Genomic DNA, 24,810 nt, shown 5'->3' with positions numbered 1-24,810 from the left:
AAAAAAAAAAGTGCTTGAGTCGCGCGTGCTGCAGGGGGCGCGAGCGGGGCCGCGAGGCCAGGGTGAGCAAGCCGGTGCCGTCAGCACGCTGCAGCGAAGGGGCCGGCTTCATGCAAATAGAGAGAATCTTCCGGGCAGAGAAACGAGTGACAAGGCGACCGCGAACAAGCTGGAGGAATGGAGCAGTTTCGAAGCTGAATTTTCAGGCCGGAGGCGGTTGGCTCTGACTGGTGAAAATGCAGCGGTAAGGCAAAGGCAGTCGGAGTAGGGTGGAAGTGGTCGGAGCATGGCTGTGGCGTTAGGGCCGCTCAGCGGCAGCGGTCACCGTGGCGTGGAGAGCGGTGGGAACGGGTGGGCTGCAGAACAGCTCAGCGGAAGGGTATCGCTTCTCGGCCTTTTGGCTAAGATCAAGTGTAGTATCTGTTCTTATCAGTTTAATGTCTTTCTCTTTATTATTATTTTTTTTTTTTTTTAATTATTATTATTTATTTATTTATTTTATTTTATTTTTTTTTAATTTTTATTTTATTTATATAAACAAGTTGCAACACGTGTGCCGTAGATGGATTCCCCAGCTGCCATCCTTGAGAAAATCGATGCTGCCTTGGAGGAATATGCTATCGCTGCGGCTTTGGAAGAAAATCCTCCTCCTGCTACTGAGACATCTTCAGCTGCTCTGCATACCACCGCTGCTGTTGCTCCACAGAAGGCCCCTCAAGCAGCGACTACAAGGAAAACCCTTAGTGCCTCCAGGTCACTACAGATCAGCAGCACGAAAAGGAAGGCCGGCGACTGCTCAAAGGACCCCCTCCGAGATGCTGCTCCAGACAGATCCCGCATCCAGAGACCAGCCTGTCGAGACATCACCGCCAGAAGGAACATCCCCGCCGCTCCCCAGCAGCGCCAGCCGCGGAGGGCAAGCCCCCCCGCCTTACAGCAGCTGCTGACCAAGAGCCCCCCCGCTCCCCAGCAACACCAGCCGCCACTAGAGAACCCCCCCACCCCGCCGCTGCAAGAGGCTCCCAGGCAACCAACTCCCACCCTCGCAGCTGCCCAGGTCGTGGAGGGTGCCCCCACTCCTCTACACGCCAGCAAGAGGGGAATCTCCGCTGATGGGACCAGCATCTCTCCAGAGACCACCCAGAGGGTCTCCAGCGCCCTGCCGGATGCCTGCCCAGCCCCCGAAACTACCCAAGGAGACAGCAGGCCCCTGCCAGATGCCCCCCCAGCCGGACCTCTCGACCCCACCCGCCCGCGCCGGGATGAACCAGCCAGCGATACTGCTGGTGCCACCAGCACCCCCCCGCTGCAAGGTAATGAGGACACCGTCTACCTGCAGTACCCTCTCGCGGCGGACGTGCTCATCTGCCCCATCTGCTTCCCTCCCCGAAGTTTCCACCTCCTTGGTGGAGTCACCAGGCACCTAAAGAGATGCCACAACAAACGGGTCGCCTTCAGCTGTGCCCTCTGCAGCCTGCCCTTCGAGACGCAGAAACAATGCAAGGCGCACCAAGTCGCCTGCAGGAAGCGCTCCAAGGGAACCACACGGCCTCCTGGCCCGGCTCCCAGCCCTGCTGCTGTGCGCCGGCCCACCGCTCCTGAGCCTCAACAAAGAACAGCGACTGTGCAAGCTGCCGTCAAGAAGGCTGCCCCCGTCGCCAGACCAGCGCACCAGGGTACTGCGATCAGGAAGGTGCCTGCTGCCGCGGGAAACGCCACCCAGGTCCTCGGCAGCAGGAGGCCCATCTCACCTTCCCACGTCGCCAGGCAAATCTCCATACTGAGACGGCTCAGTACTACCTTGCCCCCGGCCCAGCACGTTCCCGTCCCCAGACGGATCAGTGCCCCCTCGCGCATAGCGGCCCGAGACCCTGTCGCCGGAGGAGCCGGAGCCACACCTCAGGCCGCCCCGCGAACCCCAATCGCCGGAAGAGCCGGAGCCACGCCTCAGTCTGCCCTGCAAACTCCAGCAGCCAAGGGAGCCAGTGCCCAGCCACAGGTCGCTCAACAAGCTCCACGTATTACTGAAGAAACCAACCCCGCAGCCACAGAAAACCACCGGGCCCCCATCACCAGACTGCCCAGCACGGCCCCCGAGTCCATCCTGCGGGACGCTGACAACAGCGGATCTCACGTTCCAGCCGCAGCCGCCCAAGCAGCAGCCACCCCTAGAAGGTCCAGCAATGTCCCGGCAACCCCCGAGCCGGACCGCGTCCCTCTGACCACTAGTAGTGCCAGCATCCCGCCGGAGATCCCGCCCCAGCTCCCATCCGAAGGGAACGGTGGCTCGCGGGATAGATGGCAAGTCGACCGTGCGGGTGATGAGTCTGCTTCAGACAAGGTCGAGGACCATGGGGGCCAGCAGCCAGTGGAGAGGGCTGCCACTCCGTGGCAGACTGCCTGGACCGCGGAGCTAAGAGCGACAGCTTCCTTCGACAACTTTGACCTCCTAGTAGACAGACTCACCCAAGAACTGTCTGCAGAAACCGCTCCCGGGGGACGTCCCACCCAGGAGAACGCCCCGCCTGCCCACAGAACGCCTGCTCCAAACCCCAACACCACCACCAGGGGAACCAGAAGGAGAGGCGCCAACTGCCGCTACGATCCAGCAGCGGCTTCGAGGATCCAGAAGCTGTACCGGGCAAACCGCCCCAAAGCCATGAGGGAGATCCTCGACGGGCCCTCGCCCTACTGCACGATCCCACCTGAGCGCCTCTACAGCTACTTCAAAGATGTACTCGACCGCTCAGCCCAGGAGGGCGCGCTGCGCCCTGAGTGCCTCCGCCCCCTGCCCCGTGTCGACGACGCGGGCGCCCTGGAAGCTGACTTCACGCCCAAGGAAGTGTTGGCCAGGCTCTCAAAAACAAAAAACACCGCTCCCGGGAAAGACGGCATCCGCTACAGTCTCCTGAAAAAGCGAGATCCCGGCTGCCTGGTCCTCGCCACGCTCTTCAACCAGTGCAAGCGATTCTGCCGGACTCCCAGCTCCTGGAAGAAGGCCATGACGGTTCTGGTGTACAAGAAGGGTGAGCGCGATGACCCCAGCAACTGGAGGCCCATCTCCCTCTGCTCCACGATGTACAAGCTCTATGCCAGCTGCCTGGCGTCGAGGATCACGGAGTGGTCAGTGCGTGGGGGGGCCATCAGCTCCACCCAGAAAGGCTTCATGTCCTGCGAGGGCTGCTACGAACATAACTTTGTCCTCCAAACCATCATCGAAACGACCAGAAGAACGCGGAGGCAGGGTACGATAGCATGGCTGGACCTGGCCAACGCCTTTGGGTCCATGCCCCACCACCACATCTTTGCCACGCTCCAGGAGTTCGGGATGCCAGAGACCTTCCGCCGGGCGATCCAAGAGATGTACGAGGGATGCAGCACCACCATTCGCTCGGTCGAAGGAGAGACAGCCGAGATCCCGATCCGGTGCGGAGTCAAGCAGGGCTGTCCCCTCAGCCCCATCATCTTTAACCTCGCCATGGAGCCGCTGCTACGAGCGATCTCCAAGGGCGCAGGCGGCTTCAACCTCCACGGCGAGAGGGTGAGCGTCCTGGCTTACGCGGATGACCTGGTCCTGACCGCAGACGACCCAGAGAACCTCCAGCGTATGCTAGATGCCACCAGTCGAGTTGCCGATTGGATGGGGCTCCGCTTCAACGCAAAGAAATGCGCATCCCTCCACATAGATGGCAGCAAAAGGGACTCCGTGCAGGGGACGGAATTCCAGATTCAGGGCGAGCCCGTCATCCCCCTGGCAGAGGGGCAGGCCTACCGACACCTTGGCACACCGACGGGTTTCCGTGTCCGCCAGACGCCCGAGGACACCATCCAAGAGATCCTACAGGATACCGCCAAGATCGACACCTCACTGCTAGCACCGTGGCAAAAGATAAACGCCCTGAACACCTTCCTGATCCCCCGCATCTCGTTCGTCCTGAGGGGTTCCGCCGTGGCAAAGGTACCCCTCAACAAGGCGGACAAGGTCATCCGGCAGCTGGTGAAGAAGTGGCTGTTCCTTCCCCAGAGAGCCAGCAACGAGCTGGTCTATATCACCCACAGGCATGGCGGTGCCAATGTCCCCCGCATGGGTGACCTGTGTGACATCGCAGTGATCACCCACGCCTTCCGCCTGCTGACGTGCCCCGACGCCACGGTAAGGAGCATCGCAGCGAAAGCCCTCCACGACGCAACGCAAAAGCGGATCGGTAGAGCCCCCTCCAGCCAAGACATCGCCAGCTTCCTGAGCGGTTCCCTGGATGGCGAATTCGGCCGAGATGGGGGCGACATCGCTTCGCTGTGGTCCCGCGCCCGCAACGCCACGCGCCGCCTGGGGAAGCGCATCGGCTGCTGCTGGGAGTGGTGTGAGGAGCGTCAGGAGCTGGGTGTCCTGGTGCCACAGATCAGGTCCGAGGGCAACACCATCGTCACCCCGAGCGCCAGGGGCCTGCTGGAAAGGACCCTGAAGGCAGCCACCCACTCGCTGTACGTAGAAGCCCTGAAACGCAAGCCGGACCAGGGAAAAGCCTTCGAACTGACCAGCAAGTGGGACGCCAGCAACCACTTCCTCGCCGGGGGCGGCTTCACCCGCTTCGCCGACTGGCGGTTCATCCACCGCGCCCGGCTCAACTGTGTCCCGCTCAACGGAGCCGTCCGCCACGGGAACCGAGACAAGCGTTGCAGGAAGTGCGGCTACTCCAACGAGACCTTGCCCCACGTCCTGTGCAGCTGCAAGCCCCACTCCAGAGCCTGGCAACTGCGCCACAACGCCATCCAGAACCGCCTGGTGAAAGCCATCTCACCCAGCCTGGGGGAGGTCGCTGTGAACTGCGCCATCCCCGGTACCGACAGCCCGCTACGACCCGACGTGGTTGTCACCAACGAAACCCAGAAAAAGATCATCCTAGTTGACATTACGGTCCCTTTCGAGAACAGGACCCCGGCCTTCCGAGAAGCTCGAGCTCGGAAACTGGAAAAATACGCCCCTCTGGCCGACACCCTGAGAACAAAGGGCTACGAGGTGCAGCTGGACGCCCTGGTGGTCGGAGCCCTGGGCGCCTGGGACCCCTGCAACGAGCGTGTGCTGCGGACCTGCGGGATCGGTAGATGCTACGCACGGCTCATGCGACGCCTCATGGTCTCGGACACCATCCGATGGTCCAGGGACATCTACATCGAGCACATCTCCGGCCACCGACAGTACCAGGAGGAGTGAGCCGGTACGACACTGTGCACACACTGTGGGAAAGAGACTGAGAGGCCTTCCCCATCGGACCGTATGAACTGGAACCGTAAGCCCGCTGAACATTAAACCCCACCAAATGAGGGTAGACCCATCCCCACCCCCATATTCCCTCGCTATACCCAGCATACTGAACGTAGCTGTTGTGTGGATAACTTACCCCATATCTCGATGCCTGTACTCTGACCGGTTAAACTTTCCCCCGGTCGGGGAATTTGCAGATTATTATGTGATCCTTGCTCCACCAGCTCCTAAATCGAATTTTGCACCCCTTGATAATCTGTACCTTATCCCCCGACAACCAGAATCTCCTATGCTTGAACTCTGTACCGTTCCTTATTTCAACATTATCTCAAATAAAATTATTAAATCTGTTCTTATCAGTTTAATATCTGATACGTCCTCTATCCGAGGACTATATATTAAATGGATTTTTGGAACAGGGAGATGGAATAGGAGCTTGCTCCGTCCACTCCGCGCATCGACCCGGTATTGCAGTACTTCCGGGAACGGTGCACCTCCCCTCGGGGAAATTATCGTGGTTCAAAAACAGATTCAGTCGGTGTCTTTCTTTTCTAATCCTCAGGCATTCAACTCTTTAGTTTGTTCGTGGGGGGCGGTGGGTTGGTCGGTTGCACTGAGGGTCTGTTGTAATCCTGGGAGCCGGGCGAGGAGAGCTTTGTGTGTGACTGGAGAATTATTTAAAAAGCCGGGACTCTGCTTTGCGCGGTGAGTGCTTTTAGCAGGAGGAGGCGTGAATAGGGGTTTATCAGGCAGATACTTCTTTATAGACACGTGACCTTCAATAGTATAAAAAGAAATAACCGCCTGATGAGCGGATAGACAGGTTGTATTCTTCTCCCCACGCAACAGCTGGTCCATGTGTTTTGATTTGTAAGCTCAAGTGAAGGCAGTAGGTGTGGTACTGCACCCAGCACGCAAGGGCCCCAATCCTCTGTAACAGAAGTTCAAAACACTCCTGTTTAACTTCTGGTTCCTAGGATGTGGCTTGGGACAGGACGCTTCAGGGTGGCTGCCCGTTTCAAAGTGCTCTGCAGAGCAAAGATTAAACTGTTTGCCTCCTCTCCCAGGAGAGTACATTATGCAGTGTGTGTGACATGCTTTACAGCTGTGAAGAGCTCGGTGTTACTCTTGTGTGAAAGGTTTCAGAGGGGTAGCCCCGCGAGTCTGTATCAGCAAAAACGACGGGGAGGAGTCAACGAGAAACTGCGCCGCTGGAATTAATTTGCAAACTTGACACCATCAAACGAGGCCTGAATAGAGACTGGGAGCGGCTGGGTCACTACAACAAGTAATTTCCCCTCTGTTGATAGTCACACCTGCTTGTCAACTGTTGGGAAGTGGTCAACTGTTGGGAAGTGGCCTCCTGAGCCCTGACCCGCCCCCCAACTTGGTAAGGCAACTTCCATCTTTTCATGTGCTGTATATTTATACCCGCTTACTGTACCTTTCACTCCATGCATCTGAGGAAGTGAGTTATAGCCCACAAAAAGCTGATACCCAAGTAAATGTTTTCATCTCTAAGGTGCCCCAAGGACTCCTCGTTGTTTCTTGTGTGAAAGGCTGGTTTGTGGCAACGGTTTGTGGAGACGCTACCTATGCCACTGAAAGAGCTTCTCCCGCCCGCCTCGGTAGCGTCTCCACTAAATGCTTCAGTGGCCCAGCTGCAGCGCTGGGAGTGTGAGCCCCTGGCTGGGAGAAATCCATTGCCCAAGCTATCTCCCTAGGAGAAACCAGTCTACAGCCGGGGGGGGAGAGGTTGGGGGGAGATGGGGCTAGGTCAATAGAAGGTGTCACTCAGGGAATGCATTTTACACCAAAATCCATTGGAAGCGTAGACCAGGGCTCAGGGAGAGAGTTGTTTCCCCCTCCCTTGCCGTTTTTTGTTTTTCCACCAAGCTGTGAAATCACAACCAGCCCCAACGGGAGAGAAGAGAGAGAGAGAGAGAGAGAGAACTGCCAAACTGAAGTGAGCTCTGGAGAGTGAGCAGAGCTGGCTGTTGTGACCCACGAAGGCTGATGCCTTTCGTCTACACGGGGGCATTGACTGGCCTCCTAGAAGCAGAGTAACCACTCCGCTGTAGCTCTTCCAGTGTCACCCCCCGACACGGGCACTCTGTTCCAAATAAAAGCAACTTTATTCCCCAAAATTACTACTCCGCTTCCAAAGCTATTCCGCTCTGGCCATGGCAGGAACTGTTCCCAGGCAGACAAGCACCTACATCTGCAGGGCTCCCACGCGACAGAGTTGATAGCTTGGGCATGTTCATTGGTGCCCCCTTGGAGGAAGAAACTGCTGAGGGCAGTGTTGTATTCTCCCTCTCTCCAGCCATCAGGCCTGCACGCCAGCATAGTCCAGCACGTTATTTGGCTCCGTACAGGGGAAAATGGATAAAATTCTATGGCCTGTGTTAAACAGGCGGCCAGATCAAATGATCCCATTGTCCCTGCTGCCCTTAAAATCTAGGAATCCATTGTTGCAGCTTTACCTAGTCTGAGAGGCAGCGAAAGGAAGGGAGGGAAAGGCAAAGGAACCTTTGAGATGACAGCCCCTCCCCAATAAATGGCACATTTTCAATACTTAAATATCAAACGGGGAACCCCCAGAGTCTTAACAGTCTCGGTCTCTTCTCCGCAGAGCTAGAGCGGACCTGCCCCTCAGAAGCTCTTTGGAGTCTAATCTCCTCAGAGACCGATTTATATTCAGAGCGCAGGAACAGGGATAAGCAGCTCTCCAGCGCGTCACCCGCTAAGGCAGTGGAAACTGAACCGGACTTCTCTTTTCTGTTACGGGGTCTTCTCATGCACGCTCCACAAAAAGTCACAGGAGATAGGAACAAACAACTGGAAGAATTGCCGTTGTGAAATATATGCACCTTTCTGGATGTACTGAGCTCTGCTCCGCCAGGGAGACGGAATAGGAGCTTGCTCCATCCACGCCACACGTCGACCTGGTATTGCAGTACCTCCAGGAATGCTGCACCTCCCCTCGGGGAAACTACCAGTGGGGAAGGGGGGGTGGGAGTGGGGAGAGAAGAGAAAAAAAAAAAAGTTGAGCTGTGTGTTGGCTTAGGGTGCGGTGTCCCTCTTTGTAAGAGGCAGAGCTGAGGTGGGGCGCCGGCCTGTGATTTAGGAGATCTGGGTGCAATTCCCTGCTCCACCACAGACTCCCTTTGTTACCTCCGGTAAGTCGCATAGCTTCCCTGTGTCTCAGTTCCCCACCTGTCCAGAGGGAACAACAGCCATGCCCTGCAGATTGCGAGGGGCTCAAATACTATTGTAATGGGGTCCACTCAGTACCGAAGACAGGAGCTAGATCCCGTTCCATCTCGCGGAGCCAGACTGATACCAGACGACTGGGTGAAAAGCACTATTGAGAAGGGAAGTATTCTCACACTTGCAGAGTCTGAAAGACCAGCTTTGTTCTAAGCGCAGATGTTAATTTTAGATTTCTGCATCTTCCCCTCCCAGAGTCAGTGGGGGACAAGGAGCTCCTTGGCACCAAGGATTCAAGATCTACAACAAAGACTAAAGGCAGGAAAGAGGTAGACGAGCAGAGTTACAGGGTTGGAGTCTTTATTATTAATATTAATAGCACAGTAGCACCTGGGAACCCAGCTGAGGTTACGGATCCATTGTGTCAGGCCCAGCACAGACATAGCTTGAGAAGCAGCCTTTGCTCCACAGACCTCAGTCTGTTTCCCCCCCGCCCCCGGCTCCTTTGAGAGGGGCAGGGGGCCATAAAACTAGAGATCAGACTTCTCCAGGTTAGAAAAATTAGGTGAGTAACACCTTCTGCACTGGTAGGGGGGCAAATGCTGTGGTGATCCTATTGTATAGTTATGCAGGGCACCGGCACCCACCAGTCACTGATCTTTTACCTAAGAACAAAATAGTTCCCTTGTCCCCTAAACAGAACAAACCCTCCGAAACCCAAACGTGTGGGTCCCGCTCCCACTTAGGTTCAGAGAACCACTCGAAGAGCCTTTACTGAGCTTTGCATGCAGTTGAGTGGCTTTCAGACATTCCTTGCTACCTGCTAATATCATCTGAGAAGCGAAACCAGTCAGTCCTCTGGCTTCTCTGCAGCTGAATAGCCACAGAGGGCTCTCAGGTCCCTTTCCTCCAAGCTGCCTCTTTGACTTTACACAAAAACAATAAAAAGGGGTTGCCTGCAATTCCGCTATCCCCGTCTCCAACTGTGGCCAGTACCAGCTGTTGGACAGAAAGGTGGGAGAAGCCCCAGAATGGGCAACGGTGGAACCAGCTGCCCACAGCTAAGTTTCTCCCCCTCCCCACAACCCCATTACTCAGGTCTACACAGAAGCGTTCCGTTTTATAACCTGCAAAAACCTCCCTCTGACCAACAAGAACACTCTCCTTATTTTACAGATACACTCAAAGGCCTTGATCCTGCAAGGTGCCAAGAGCCCCACACACCTGACATTCTCCAAAACCCACTGGTGCCACCCCATCCACTCCCCTTTGGACAAGCAAGGACACGCAGAGGACAGTGTTTGCCAATGCTTGGAACCCTACAGACATAGGAACCCCTCGAGACATAGAGGAAACCCACGGATCACCACACCTATCTTCACAGATCCAGAAATCACCCCAAACGCACCAAGCAGTCTGTGGTCTACCGGCAGGCAATCAGATCCCACAGAATACGCTCTGAGGAGACAGTCCGGGACAGGCATCTTAACACGCTCAAAACCGCCTTCGCCAAAGGGGGACACCCCACCAGAGAAGTACATCGCATCGTGGAATGGGCCACCCAGATACACCAAGGAAACGTGCTTCAATACAGAAATAAAACCCCCACCGACCGCACACCCCTAGTGCTCACCTACTACACCCTACGCTGCAACCCATAGGGGGTATCAAACAACTAAAACCCATACTTGATAGGAACCCCATCCTGAAAGAAATCTTTCCTGAAGCCCCACTTCTGGCCTTCAAAACAACCCCTAATCTCTCTCCAAGCTCATCATCAGAAGCGAGCTCCCCACAGACCAGGACACACCAGCTCACGGCAGCACCAGACGCAAAACCTGCAGACACATCTCCACTGCAACAACGACCAACACACTCCGCAACACGCCTTTCGAGAGCCACGGGTCCTACACATGCCAATCACAACATGTGGTTTACCTCATCCAGTGCACCAAATGCCCCCACAACAACTATGTGGGTGAAACCAGAGAATCACTATGCTCACAAACGAACAGGAAAATGATAAGACAAGACCACCACGTCGTCTGTGGGTGAGCACTTCTCACGGAGCAATCACTCTTGTATGTGATCTATCAGCCCTCATCCTCAAAGGAAACCTGCACAACACTTTCAAAAAGACGGGCCTGGGAGTTGAAATTCATAACTTTGCTAGACACTAAAAATCCCGGAGAGAATAAAGATACCGGCTTGAGGGTTTATTTACAACAATCTGGAAACCGCTAACCACCTCCCCCAACCGCTTTCCCCTCCGCCCCTTTATTTTCTTTCCTGTGACTGCAGGAGTGTTAACAGGCCACTTCACCTCAAAAAAGGGCCCCTTGAAAGGTGTTAACTACCCTAAACAAGCTATTCCTCCTTCTACTTAGCAAGCAGTGAAACTCTGAGGCTTTGTCTACACTTTTCAGAGCAACAGCCCTGTTATTGTCTTTCTGGGGGCTTAAAAAACCAACCCAAAATCCCCACCCGCACGCCCGAAAAACAGAAGTTTAACTCCGAAAAGCGCCCGAGCGAGCAGCGCTCTGTGTGCAGGGACCTGCTGCTGCTCCTGGGGGGTGGAATGGTTTTGTGTGCGGGAGAGCTCTCTCCCGCAGACAAACCGCAGCTACACTGCGCGCCTTTTAGCGGCAGGGCGGTGGCGGATTTGTCACGCCCCCGAGCAAGGCAGTGATACCGATGTAAGTCTGTAGCCTGCACCTGGCCCTGCTCCGGGTTACTTTTGCCAAGGCGAAACACGCTGTTGGCACGAGCCATTTATTCTCGGCACACTTCCCTCTGCCCGCCCCTCCCCCGAAAAAGGAAACCTAAAGCACCCAAAGGAAGGGGTAAAATTAGCCATAAACGAGACAGACACACATGAGCTTAACGAACAATAGACACACCCCACCAGCTACAGCCAGAAGGGTCCCCTTTCCACACATCTCTGTGGGCACTCGGCGGGGTCATCATCTTTCAGAGCTGCTGCCGCTACCCCCCCGCTGCCAAAGGCTGAAGGACCTCGTCCACAGGGAGAAACCCAACCTAAATAATGCCCCAGGCGCCTCCCCCTTCCCCACCATCTCTTGGGAGGCCACAACAGCCACAAAGTAGAGGTAGCGGGGACACACCAGCTCATTTCCAGGGCACCACCAACAGGAGGAGGAACTGGGACCTGTGTCCTTGGGTATTTTATGCCTGTAGTTAATCAGAACAGGTCTTGGCTGTGGATCTGAAGACAGTGGATTTACATCATACCCGTGATCCATGTGCGACTGAAAAAAATATGCACATATATAAAAGTGGGGAGGGGGCAGCGTAACTGCCGGCTTCATTTTAAGTGGGAGAAAAGGAAGGTCTGGTAGGTAGGGTACTGAACTGAGCCTGGAAAGTCACTGGTTCTATTCCTAACTCAGCCACAAAGGCTCAGATCCGACCTCGAAGGTGTTTGGATGCTTAACTCCCACTGATTTCCATGCGAGTTAAGTGCCTAAATACCTTTAAGAATCTGGGCCCAGTTCCCTCGGTGCCCCGGGGCTAGTCATTTAATTTCCCAGGGCCGCTATCAACGAACAGCACCACTTCCCTCCTTCACAAGCGTGGCGGGGATAGAATCAGGAGGTGCACAGAGACTGCAGTGGTGGGGGCCAGATAAGTACCTCGACCGATTGCGGTTTACCTGGATTCCTTAGGGCAGCCCCAGGATGGCAGACAACCCAGGAGCTGGGATCAGGTAACAGGGTTTATTTCCTTATTCGCCTTCACGTCGGACGGAAAACAGCGAATGCTGAGCCCCTCGAGTCACGCCGGAGTCAGGTCCAGCCTCCCCGATCTCTGCAGCTGCGCGGCGGGAGCCCTTCAGCCCGGCCCCTCGGCGGAGCGGCTCTCCCGCCGCTGCCCTTAATCCACCTCCCCGAGCGATGCCAGGAGAGCTGGGGGGCGGGACGGGATTTACGGTCAGGTGCCCCCCCCCTCACAGATTTCTGCCAGGGTTTGCTGGCACCGCTTGGCCACATGCTCCCCCCAGCAGCCAGAGCCTCCGAGCTGCGCCCCCCACGTAGGAGCAACAGCTGGGAGGCGGCTGCTTTCTTTGGGGGGGGGGGGGTCCGAAAGAATCTGCGAGCCAAACTTTTCCATTCCCCCCCCCCGGCGCATGGGCAGGTCCGGGCGGCAGGTAGCGAGAGGCGCGCGCTCCACCGCGTCTCCCCCGGGAAGCTGGTCCCGTGGCAGCTGAGACCTCACCTACCTCCCGCTCCGCAGGGAGAATTCAAAGGGCCGAAGCGGCTCCCCGGGACCGAGCCCCAGGCCGGGGCCCCGTGGCCAGGCTCTGTCCCTGCAGCGCAGAGCGAGTCTCTCGCCGGAGACAGCGGGGTCCGGTCAGCCAGAGCCCCGCCGGGCACCCACTGCGGGCCGGGGCCTCCTCCGAGGGTGAGGGGGAGGTGAGGGGGCGGGTTCAGAGGGCGGGGAGCCCGGGGCTCAGCCAACTAGCGGGGGAGGGGGGCGGGTTCAGAGGGCGGGGAGCCCGGGGCTCAGCCAGCCGGCGGGGGAGGGGGGCGGGTTCAGAGGGCGGGGAGCCCGGGGCTCAGCCAGCTGGCGGGGGAGGGGGCGGGTTCAGAGGGCGGGGAGCCCGGGGCTCAGCCAGCCGGCGGGGGAGGGGGCGGGTTCAGAGGGCGGGGAGCCCGGGGCTCAGCCAGCCGGCGGGGGAGGGGGGCGGGTTCAGAGGGCGGGGAGCCCGGGGCTCAGCCAGCCGGCGGGGGAGGGGGGCGGATTCAGAGGGCGGGGAGCCCGGGGCTCAGCCAGCTGGCGGGGGAGGGGGCGGGTTCAGAGGGCGGGGAGCCCGGGGCTCAGCCGCTCGGGGCAGCGGATCAGTCGGTCTGACCCCTCCCCTCGCGGCGCACGGGGCGTAGCAAGCCCAGCAGGAGCCCACTCGCCCCCCCCTCCCCCCCGGTTCCAAAGGCGTGGCCGGGTTCAGGACTCGTGTTATGCTCCGCCCCTCCGCCGCCCGGACCAATAGGAGCTCAGCCTGCCTCCGGCTCGAAAAGGGGGCGGGGAGGCCGTAGGGTTTGGTCGGGTCCGCGCCTGTGAAGGGTCTGTCGGAACTACTGCGCGTGCGCTGCTCCCGCCAAGTGGCCAGCCGGCGGTAGCCAAGGGGCTGCGGAGACCCCGGTTCGGGGCTGCACAGGGGACACTGGTGGGCGGCAGGTGGCTCTGTGCAGGGTGACCCGCTATCTAGGGAAAACTAAGGGGAAGCGGGGAAGCGGTGGGACTCTCTGCGTGGGGACGCTACAGGTACTAGTGTGTAGGGACTGGGGCGGGGTGAGAATCCCGCTGTAGGGGAAAGCCTGGGTGCTTCAGGGCCACCGAGGCTGTCCCAGAGGGTTCTGAGCAAGGTCATCTGCAAGTGCCCAGGAATAGTGGGACCGGGGTGGGTGAGACTCCACCTGTGGGATGGGGGACGGGACCTCTCCCTAGGGTCAACATAAGAGATCCTTGCATAGGAGAAGAGGCCCCCATTCGCTGTTCGTTTTCCCCCACGCTCTCTCTCACCCAGAGTCCGGTCTCCCTCCGCTGCCAGGCAGCAGCGTGTCCTGCGCTGTCCAGCCTTCGGCCAAGGGGCTCAGAACATCCGGGCTTCTTTCTCCACCGTGCAGGAGGCTTTCTCTTTCGTGGGCCAGCACCGCCATCTGGGCTCTGCCCTGTCTGGGGCCAGTGCGGTCACTGCCCCACAGAGCTCCACACCCTACTGGAACACAATTAATGCAGCCAGACAATAGCCATCGAGGCAGGGAGGGAACGGGGCCTCTGTGCACCATGGTGCAGAGCCCACAGCTGGGATCCTAAATCTGCAGGTACTTGGGAAGGAATAAGATAGTAGTGACACTGATGTTTGGGCCGACAGGACCATGTCCTGAGCTCTCCCCTTCCACACTGTTCATCGCTTCAGTTGGTATTATCAAGCGCGTGCAAGCTCGAAGGTTCCAAGCCAGCAGGTATTTCAAGCAACTCCACGATCAAGGTGTGTCTGGACATTATTTCCAGGCTGCATTTCAGTATTGAAAACGTCTTGTTTAAGAGTCTGGGACAATGTACACTCCAGAAAAGAATCAACTGGACAAATGCATTAAATTGGACACTGGAGTTACACCAGGACAAAACCGCACAGTCACCACTGAACGGAACTAACCTGATCAAGCAAAACTAGAACCTTTCACAAGAGTTGGTAGAAGAGCAGTTTGCTGCTATTTCTGTAAAAAAGCCAAAGTAGCAATTTAAAAAATAAATTACATCAATTTGGTCCTGCAAATAGTCATCATTTTCTATAGTCTAGAAACAGAAAACCAGACAAATAACTCTACTTGACAGCAATTTTGAGTTTTCGCTTATGAGAGCCCCTCAGCGTAAAACTATCTTTGAAGTCACAGGGCATTCAGGCCTGTGATCCTTTTGCATTTCAGGCTCCCCGTGGCTTTAATGAGAGCTTTGGTGGCAGAAGGAAAATGAACTATATAATTATTCAATCTATTTAACAGAATGAGGCCCAAACGAAAGCCCTAGTTTTAATTAAATGATAGAAAACAGTCATACATACCCCCCTGAAGTCCTGTGATTGTTCCACAGAGACCAGTTACTAAGGGACCCCTTCTGCCAGGTGTTGTCAGTAGCAGCAAGGGCCTGGTTGAAATATCTAGAGGTTCTGCGTGAAATGAACAAACACGCTGGCCACCGAGAAGCCTGGGGAAAATGAAATCCCCCTCCTTAGGCACCCTTAACAGGCAAATCTTCTCTCGCAAGTCCTCAGTAACTGTGTCATTGAAACAAAGAAAACTTATACGAGAAAAGGAACAGCATTAAGGTAGGACACAATAAATCAGCTGCGTGGTGAATGAATACAAAGCAAAATCCCCACTTCCACAGTACGTTGGGCAATGTTCTTTGCCTCAGTTTCCCCGCCTGCAGATCTGACAGTCCTATGAACAAATATTCCTTTAGCACACCGCTCCTGCTGTCCTCCACTCATGGTTTGCGGTCAGAAGTTAGTACTGCTCCTCCAGGACAGCATCTCTCACAGCCACTACTGTCTTCAGCCACAGTATAAAGGTTGAGTTCTGAGGCTCTATTACATAACGCAGCTCTCAGTGATTCCAGGTAACAGCTAATTTAGACTCCATGATTTTGTACATGTATCTGGGATTATGTTTTCCAATGAGCATTATCTTGCATTTATCAATATAGAATTTCATCTGCAATTATGTGTCTGATAATTCTGTTCTTTACAATTTGTTTGGGACTGAAGTTAGGCTTACTGGCCTGTAATTGCCAGGATGGCCTCTGGAACCTTTTCTAAAAATTGGCATCACACGAGCCACCCTCCCGTCATCTCGTACAGAAGCTGATTTAACTGATAGGATACATACCACGGTTAGCAGTTCTGCGATTTCACATCTGAGTTCCTTCAGAACTCTTGGGTGAATACCATCTGGTTCTGGTGACTTATTACTGTTTAATTTATCAATTTGTTCCAAAACCTCCTCTAACGACACCTCAATCTGGGACATTTACTCCGATTTGTCACCTAAAAAGAATGGCTCAGATTTGGGAACCTCCCTCATATCCTCAGCCATGAAGACTGATGCAAAGAATTCATTTAGTTTCTCCGCAACGGCCTTATCGTTCTTGAGTGCTCCTTTAGCATCTCAATTGTCCAGTACCCCACTCGTTGTTTAGCAGGCTTCCTGCTTCTGATGTACTTAAAAACATTTTTTTTGCTGTCACTTTCTGAGTCTTTGGCTAGCTGTTCTTCAAATTCTTGTTTGGCCTTCCTAATTATATTTTTACACGTCGCTGGCCAGAGTTTCTGTTTTCCTCGATAGGCTTTAACTTCCACTTTTTTAAAAGGATGCCTTTTTGCCTCTACCTGCTTCTTTTACGTTGTTATTTAGCCACAAGGGCAATTTTTTGGTTCTCTTACTGTGTTTTTTAAGCTGGGCTATACATTTAAATTTAGCCTCTATTAGGGTGTCTTTGAAAGGTTTCCATGCAGCTTGTAGGGATTTCTCTTTTGGCACTGTACCTTTTAATTTCTGTTGAATTAACTTCCTTTGTGTAGTTCCCCTGTCTGAAATTAAATGCTACCGTGGTGGGCTGCTGTGGTTTCTCCCCCTCTCTCCCCCCCGCCCCGGATGTTAAATTTTATGTTATAGTCACTGTTACCGAGCAGTCCAGATCCTGTGTTCCACTTGGGACTAAATCAAGAATTACCTCTCCTCTTAGGGGTGCCAGGGCTAGATGCTCCAAGGAGTAGTCATTTACGGTGTTAAGAAACTTTCTCTCTGTATCCCATCCTGAGATGACATGTACCCAGTCAATATGGGGATAGTTGAAATCCCCCATTATTATTGAGGTTTTTATTTTTATAGCCTCTTTAATCTCCCCGAGCATTTCACAGTCACTATCATCACCATCCTGGTCAGGTGATCCGTAGTAGATCTCTACCGCTATATTCTTTTTCTCCGAGCATGGGATTACTATCCATAGAGATTCTGTGGTACAGTTTGGTTAATTTAAAATTTTTCTGTCATTCGACTGCATGCTTTCTTTCACATATAGTGCGCTCTCCCACCAGCGTGACCAGTTCTCTCCTTCCGATAGATTTTGTACCCTGGTATTACTGTGTCCCATTGATTATCCTCATTCCCCCAAGTTTCTGTGATGCCTCTTATATCTATATCCTCATTTAATAGGAGGCACCCTAGTTCACCCATCTTAGTAGTTAGACTTCTAGCATTTGTATATAAGCACTTTAAAAAATTGTCGCTTTTTGGCCGTCTGCCATTATGTGATATAATTGAATGGAACTCTTTCATTTCACCGTTTCTCATCAGATCCTACCCGTATGTTATCATATTCCATCCTCTCTTCCTTACTTGGATATAGCGAATTTCCATTAATAGATCCTCCCCTAAAGCATTGGCTCTCAACCTTTCCAGATTACTGTACCCCTTTCAGGAGTCTGATTTGTCTTGTGTACCCTCAAGTTTCAACTCACGTAAAAAGTACTTGCTTACAAAATCAGACATAAAAATACAAAAGCATCCCAGTACAAAGTGCTGACTTGTGCACTGTTACCACACAAATATAAAATAAATCAATTGGAATATCAATATTGTGCTTACATTTCAGTGGAGAGTGTAGAGAGGAGTGTAAAGAAGTCATTGTCTGTATGAAATTTTAGTTTGTACTGACTTTGTTAGTGCTTTTTATGTAACCTGCTGTGAAACTAGGCAAATATCTAGATGAGTTTGATGTAAACCCTGGAAGGCCTCGGCGTACCCCCAGGAGTAGACCTAGCCCTGGTTGAGAAACGCTGCCCTAAGGGAAGTCTCTGTCCGAACCGCATGCTCCTCCGCGCCTGTCCGCTTTCCCCTAGCCCTTAGTTTAAAAGCTGCTCTACGACCTTTTTAACTTGACATGCCAGCCGTCCTGTTCCATTTTGGTTTAAGTGGAGCCCATCCTTCCTGGATAGGCTCCCCCTTTCCCAAAAGGTTTTCCAGTTCCTAATAAAACTAAACCCCTCTTCCCTACACCGTTGTTTCAGCCACGCATTGAGACCCTGCAGTTCTGCCTGTCTAACTGGCCCTGCGTGTGGAACTGGAAGCATTCAGAGAATGCTACCTTGGAGGTCCTGGACTTCAATCTCTTACCTGGCAGCCTAAATTTAGCCTCCAGGGCCTCTCTCCTATCCTTCCCTATGTCACCGGCTCCTCCCCAGCACTACACAAACGTTTATCTAGATGTCTCGAGAGACCTGCAACCTTTGCACCAGGCAGGCAAGTCACCATGCAGTTCTCCCAGTCATCGCAAACCTAGCTATCTATGACAGGTTTCAGAGTAACAGCCGTGTTAGTCTGTATTCGCAAAAAGAAAAGGAGTCCTTGTGGCACCTTAGAGACTAACCAATTTATTTGAGCATGAGCTTTCGTGAGCTACAGCTCACTTCATCAGATGCATACCGTGGAAACTGCAGCAGACTTTATATATACACAGAGAATATGAAACAATACCTCCTCCCACCCCACTGTCCTGCTGGTAATAGCTTATCTAAAGTGAGCAACAGGTTAGGCCATTTCCAGCACAAATCCAGGTTTTCTCACCCTCCACCCCCCCACACAAATTCACTCTCCTGCTGGTGATAGCCCATCCAAAGTGACAACTCTTTACACAATAAGAAAAGGAGTACTTGTGGCACCTTAGAGACTAACGAATTTATTTGAGCATGAGCTTTCGTGAGCTACAGCTCACTTCATCAGATGCATACCGTGGAAACTGCAGCAGACTCTATATATACACAGAGAATATGAAACAATACCTCCTCCCACCCCACTGTCCTGCTGGTAATAGCTTATCTAAAAGCCATTTCCAGCACAAATCCAGGTTTTCTCACCCTCCACCCCCCACACAAATTCACTCTCCTGCTGGTGATAGCCCATCCAAAGTGACAACTCTTTACACAATGTGCATGATAATGAAGTTAGGCCATTTCCTGCACAAATCCAGGTTCTCTCACTCCCTCACCCCCCTCCAAAAACCCACCCCCATACACACACAAACTCACTCTCCTGCTGGTAATAGCTCATCCAAACTGGCCACTCTCCAAGTTTAAATCCAAGTTAAACCAGAACATCGGGGGGGGGGGTAGGAAAAAACAAGAGGAAATAGGCTACCTTGCATAATGACTTAGCCACTCCCAGTCTCTATTTAAGCCTAAATTAATAGTATCCAATTTGCAAATGAATTCCAATTCAGCAGTTTCTCGCTGGAGTCTGGATTTGAAGTTTTTTTGTTTTAAGATAGCGACCTTCATGTCTGTGATTGCGTGACCAGAGAGATTGAAGTGTTCTCCGACTGGTTTATGAATGTTATAATTCTTGACATCTGATTTGTGTCCATTTATTCTTTTACGTAGAGACTGTCCAGTTTGACCAATGTACATGGCAGAGGGGCATTGCTGGCACATGATGGCATAAATCACATTGGTGGATGTGCAGGTGAACGAGCCTCTGATAGTGTGGCTGATGTTATTAGGCCCTGTGATGGTGTCCCCTGAATAGATATGTGGGCACAATTGGCAACGGGCTTTGTTGCAAGGATAAGTTCCTGGGTTAGTGGTTCTGTTGTGTGGTATGTGGTTGTTGGTGAGTATTTGCTTCAGGTTGCGGGGCTGTCTGTAGGCAAGGACTGGCCTGTCTCCCAAGATTTGTGAGAGTGTTGGGTCATCCTTTAGGATAGGTTGTAGATCCTTAATAATGCGTTGGAGGGGTTTTAGTTGGGGGCTGAAGGTGACGGCTAGTGGCGTTCTGTTATTTTCTTTGTTAGGCCTGTCCTGTAGTAGGTAACTTCTGGGAACTCTTCTGGCTCTATCAATCTGTTTCTTTACTTCCGCAGGTGGGTATTGTAGTTGTAAGAAAGCTTGACAGAGATCTTGTAGGTGTTTGTCTCTGTCTGAGGGGTTGGAGCAAATGCGGTTGTATCGCAGAGCTTGGCTGTAGACGATGGATCGTGTGGTGTGGTCAGGGTGAAAGCTGGAGGCATGCAGGTAGGAATAGCGGTCAGTAGGTTTCCGGTATAGGGTGGTGTTTATGTGACCATTGTTTATTAGCACTGTAGTGTCCAGGAAGTGTATCTCTTGTGTGGACTGGACCAGGCTGAGGTTGGTGGTGGGATGGAAATTGTTGAAATCATGGTGGAATTCCTCAAGGGCTTCTTTTCCATGGGTCCAGATGATGAAGATGTCATCAATATAGCGCAAGTAGAGTAGGGGCTTTAGGGGACGAGAGCTGAGGAAGCGTTGTTCTAAATCAGCCATAAAAATGTTGGCATACTGTGGGGCCATGCGGGTACCCATAGCAGTGCCACTGATCTGAAGGTATACATTGTCCCCAAATGTGAAATAGTTATGGGTAAGGACAAAGTCACAAAGTTCAGCCACCAGGTTAGCCGTGACATTATCGGGGATAGTGTTCCTGACGGCTTGTAGTCCATCTTTGTGTGGAATGTTGGTGTAGAGGGCTTCTACATCCATAGTGGCCAGGATGGTGTTATCAGGAAGATCACCGATGGATTGAAGTTTCCTCAGGAAGTCAGTGGTGTCTCGAAGGTAGCTGGGAGTGCTGGTAGCGTAGGGCCTGAGGAGGGAGTCTACATAGCCAGACAATCCTGCTGTCAGGGTGCCAATGCCTGAGATGATGGGGCGCCCAGGATTTCCAGGTTTATGGATCTTGGGTAGTAGATAGAATATCCCAGGTCGGGGTTCCAGGGGTGTGTCTGTGCGGATTTGATCTTGTGCTTTTTCAGGAAGTTTCTTGAGCAAATGCTGTAGTTGCTTTTGGTAACTCTCAGTGGGATCATAGGGTAATGGCTTGTAGAAACTCGTGTTGGAGAGCTGCCGAGCAGCCTCTTGTTCATATTCCGACCTATTCATGATGACAACAGCACCTCCTTTGTCAGCCTTTTTGATTATGATGTCAGAGTTGTTTCTGAGGCTGTGGATGGCATTGCGTTCCGCATGGCTGAGGTTATGGGGCAAGTGATGCTGCTTTTCCACAATTTCAGCCCGTGCACGTCGGCGGAAGCACTCTATGTAGAAGTCCAGTCTGCTGTTTCGACCTTCAGGAGGAGTCCACCTAGAATCCTTCTTTCTGTAGTGTTGGTAGGGAGACCTCTGTGGATTAGTATGTTGTTCAGAGGTATTTTGGAAATATTCCTTGAGTCGGAGACGTCGAAAATAGGATTCTAGGTCACCACAGAACTGTATCATGTTCGTGGGGGTGGAGGGGCAGAAGGAGAGGCCCCGGGATAGAACAGCTGCTTCTGCTGGGCTGAGAGTATAGTTGGATAGGTTAACAATATTGCTAGGTGGGTTGAGGGAACCATTGCTGTGGCCCCTTGTAGCATGTAGTAGTTTAGAAAGTTTAGTGTCCTTTTTCTTTTGTAAATTAATAGTATCCAATTTGCAAATGAATTCCAATTCAGCAGTTTCTCGCTGGAGTCTGGATTTGAAGTTTCTTTGTTTTAAGATAGCGACCTTCATGTCTGTGATTGCGTGACCAGAGAGATTGAAGTGTTCTCCGACTGGTTTATGAATGTTATAATTCTTGACATCTGATTTGTGTCCATTTATTCTTTTACGTAGAGACTGTCCAGTTTGACCAATGTACATGGCAGAGGGGCATTGCTGGCACATGATGGCATAAATCACATTGGTGGATGTGCAGGTGAACGAGCCTCTGATAGTGTGGCTGATGTTATTAGGCCCTGTGATGGTGTCCCCTGAATAGATATGTGGGCACAATTGGCAACGGGCTTTGTTGCAAGGATAAGTTCCTGGGTTAGTGGTTCTGTTGTGTGGTATGTGGTTGTTGGTGAGTATTTGCTTCAGGTTGCGGGGCTGTCTGTAGGCAAGGACTGGCCTGTCTCCCAAGATTTGTGAGAGTGTTGGGTCATCCTTTAGGATAGGTTGTAGATCTTTAATAATGCGTTGGAGGGGTTTTAGTTGGGGGCTGAAGGTGACGGCTAGTGGAGTTCTGTTATTTTCTTTGTTAGGCCTGTCCTGTAGTAGGTAACTTCTGGGAACTCTTCTGGCTCTATCAATCTGTTTCTTTACTTCCGCAGGTGGGTATTGTAGTTGTAAGAAAGCTTGACAGAGATCTTGTAGGTGTTTGTCTCTGTCTGAGGGGTTGGAGCAAATGCGGTTGTATCGCAGAGCTTGGCTGTAGACGATGGATCGTGTGGTGTGGTCAGGGTGAAAGCTGGAGGCATGCAGGTAGGAATAGCGGTCAGTAGGTTTCCGGTATAGGGTGGTGTTTATGTGACCATTGTTTATTAGCAATCCAGCGAGAAACTGCTGAATTGGAATTCATTTGCAAATTGGATACTATTAATTTAGGCTTAAATAGAGACTGGGAGTGGCTAAGTCATTATGCAAGGTAGCCTATTTCCTCTTGTTTTTTCCTACCCCCCCCCCCCCCGATGTTCTGGTTTAACTTGGTTTTAAACTTGGAGAGTGGTCAGTTTGGATGAGCTATTACCAGCAGGAGAGTGAGTCTGTGTGTGTATGGGGGTGGGTTTTTGGAGGGGGGTGAGGGAGTGAGAGAACCTGGATTTGTGCAGGAAATGGCCTAACTTCATTATCATGCACATTGTGTAAAGAGTTGTCACTTTGGATGGGCTATCACCAGCAGGAGAGTGAATTTGTGTGGGGGGGTGGAGGGTGAGAAAACCTGGATTTGTGCTGGAAATGGCCTAACCTGTTGCTCACTTTAGATAAGCTATTACCAGCAGGACAGTGGGGTGAGAGGAGGTATTGTTTCATATTCTCTGTGTATATATAAAGTCTGCTGCAGTTTCCACGGTATGCATCTGATGAAGTGAGCTGTAGCTCACGAAAGCTCATGCTCAAATAAATTGGTTAGTCTCTAAGGTGCCACAAGGACTCCTTTTCTTCTAGCTATCTATGTTTCTAATCATCAAATCCCCCATTACCATTACCTGTCTCTTCCTAATAACTGGAGTTCCCTCCCCGAGAGGGGTATCCTCAGTATGACATCAAGTCCTCAGTGTGACAGGATACCATGACATCATCTGGGAGGAGGGTCCCAACTATGGGATCATTTCCCTCTGCTCCAGTTGGATGTTCTCCTTCCCTGAGACTTTCATCCTCCTCAACAGCACAGGGGCTGTCAGCACAGGGGCTATTCGACATTGGTGAGGCCTCATCTGGAGTACTGTGTCCAGTTTTGGGCCCCACGCTACAGGAAGGATGTGGATAAATTGGAGAGAGTCCAGCGAAGGGCAACAAAAATGATTAGGGGTCTAGAACACATGACTTATGAGGAGAGGCTGAGGGAGCTGGGATTGTTTAGCCTGCAGAAGAGAAGAATGAGGGGGGATTTGATAGCTGCTTTCAACTACCTGAAAGGGGGTTCCAAAGAGGATGGCTCTAGACTGTTCTCAATGGTAGCAGATGACAGAACGAGGAGTAATGGTCTCAAGTTGCAGTGGGGGAGGTATAGATTGGATATTAGGAAAAACTTTTTCACTAAGAGGGTGGTGAAACACTGGAATGCGTTACCTAGGGAGGTGGTAGAATCTCCTTCCTTAGAGGTTTTTAAGGTCAGGCTTGACAAAGCCCTGGCTGGGATGATTTAACTGGGAATTGGTCCTGCTTCGAGCAGGGGGTTGGACTAGATGACCTTCTGGGGTCCCTTCCAACCCTGATATTCTATGATTCTATGATTCTATGACTCGGAGTGGGACCATTCTACTGTGTCCTGGAACGTCTCATGTATGTACCTCTCTGTCTCCCCTACCTCCTCCAGTTCAGCCACTCTGGCCTCCAAAGCCCATACGCGGTCTCTTTTGAGGGCCAGGAGCTCCTTGCACTGAATGCACACATACGCCACCCACCCATTGGGCAGATAATCATACATGCTGCATTCAGTGCAATAAACTGGACAGCCCCCACTCTGTGGCTGGACTTCTGCCTGCATTCTCTTTTTACTCCTGCAGCTGTTTCCTTTATTGTTGTTTTTATCGGGGCTCTTTATTGCCTTAAGTTTAAAGAACGTTAATTAAGTGTATCTTGCCAGGGCCTCGCCACGGCCCTCAGCTGATGGGCGGCAGGGAGGGAGAGGAGGCGGGGCAGGCACCCAGCACGCTGGGGGAAGAGACGGGGGGAAGGGGAAGAGGCGGGGGAGTGGGGAGCTTGCCTGCCCTGGAGCAGCAGCCGGCAGGACCAAGCTTCTTCACCCTGCCCCGGCAGGGGACTGGGGTCGGGGGGCGGAAAAGAGCGGGCCGGGGCGGGCAGGAATTTTAATGGCAGGCTCCTGGCCGCCGGGTCCTGCCCGCTCAGCCTGGTGCCCGCACATGTGTTTATTGGGCTGGTGCCCTAAAGTTGGCCTGGTCCACAAGCTTGGGTCTTTGGTTCGGTTTATTTTAACCTGGTGCATCTGCGCATGTGCGGTAATCAGCTACCAACTTGATTTTTTTCCCCCAGACAATAAAACAGAAGTTCTCTGTGTTGGGCACGTCAGCTAATTTGACACAGCGTCAGACACGACTGTTTTGGCGAAGTGCGGAAGCAGGTTAAGATAATGACAACCTGATCAGAGTCCCCCGAGACCTTGCCAATGAGCAGGCGCGCGTCTCCCACCACCACCGCGCTGGCCACCCCGGTGCGTCTGTCTGGGAAACGCCACCCGTTCCTAAACCGAATTTCGCACCCCTTGATAATCTGTACCTTATTCCCTGATAACCAGAAACTTCTATGCTTGAACTCTGTACCG

At 52.8% G+C, this 24,810-nt stretch overlaps 1 long non-coding RNA gene, 1 other non-coding gene and 1 pseudogene across 3 annotated transcripts; all 3 read left to right on the top strand.

The window, feature by feature from the left end:
- The first annotated feature begins 15 nt into the window (after positions 1–15).
- Positions 16–10,677, top strand: LOC144279519 (uncharacterized). 2 transcript variants are annotated; one of them, XR_013348679.1, is made up of 2 exons: positions 16–244; positions 9,653–10,677. It is a non-coding gene; the product is annotated as an uncharacterized LOC144279519 (long non-coding RNA). The 2 variants fall into 2 exon arrangements; XR_013348680.1 differs by lacking the exon at positions 16–244 and adding an exon at positions 8,273–8,805.
- On the top strand, positions 382–480 carry LOC144280047 (U2 spliceosomal RNA; annotated as a pseudogene).
- LOC144280054 (U2 spliceosomal RNA) lies at positions 5,572–5,762 on the top strand. Its single transcript, XR_013348722.1, has one exon. It is a non-coding gene; the product is annotated as a U2 spliceosomal RNA (small nuclear RNA).
- Positions 10,678–24,810: the final 14,133 nt, after the last annotated feature.

This window comes from Eretmochelys imbricata, chromosome 24, assembly GCF_965152235.1.
Source record: "Eretmochelys imbricata isolate rEreImb1 chromosome 24, rEreImb1.hap1, whole genome shotgun sequence".
Lineage (NCBI taxonomy): Eukaryota > Metazoa > Chordata > Testudines > Cheloniidae > Eretmochelys > Eretmochelys imbricata.
Note: the sequence above shows the minus strand (reverse complement) of the source record. Positions and strands in the feature narration are given on the sequence as shown.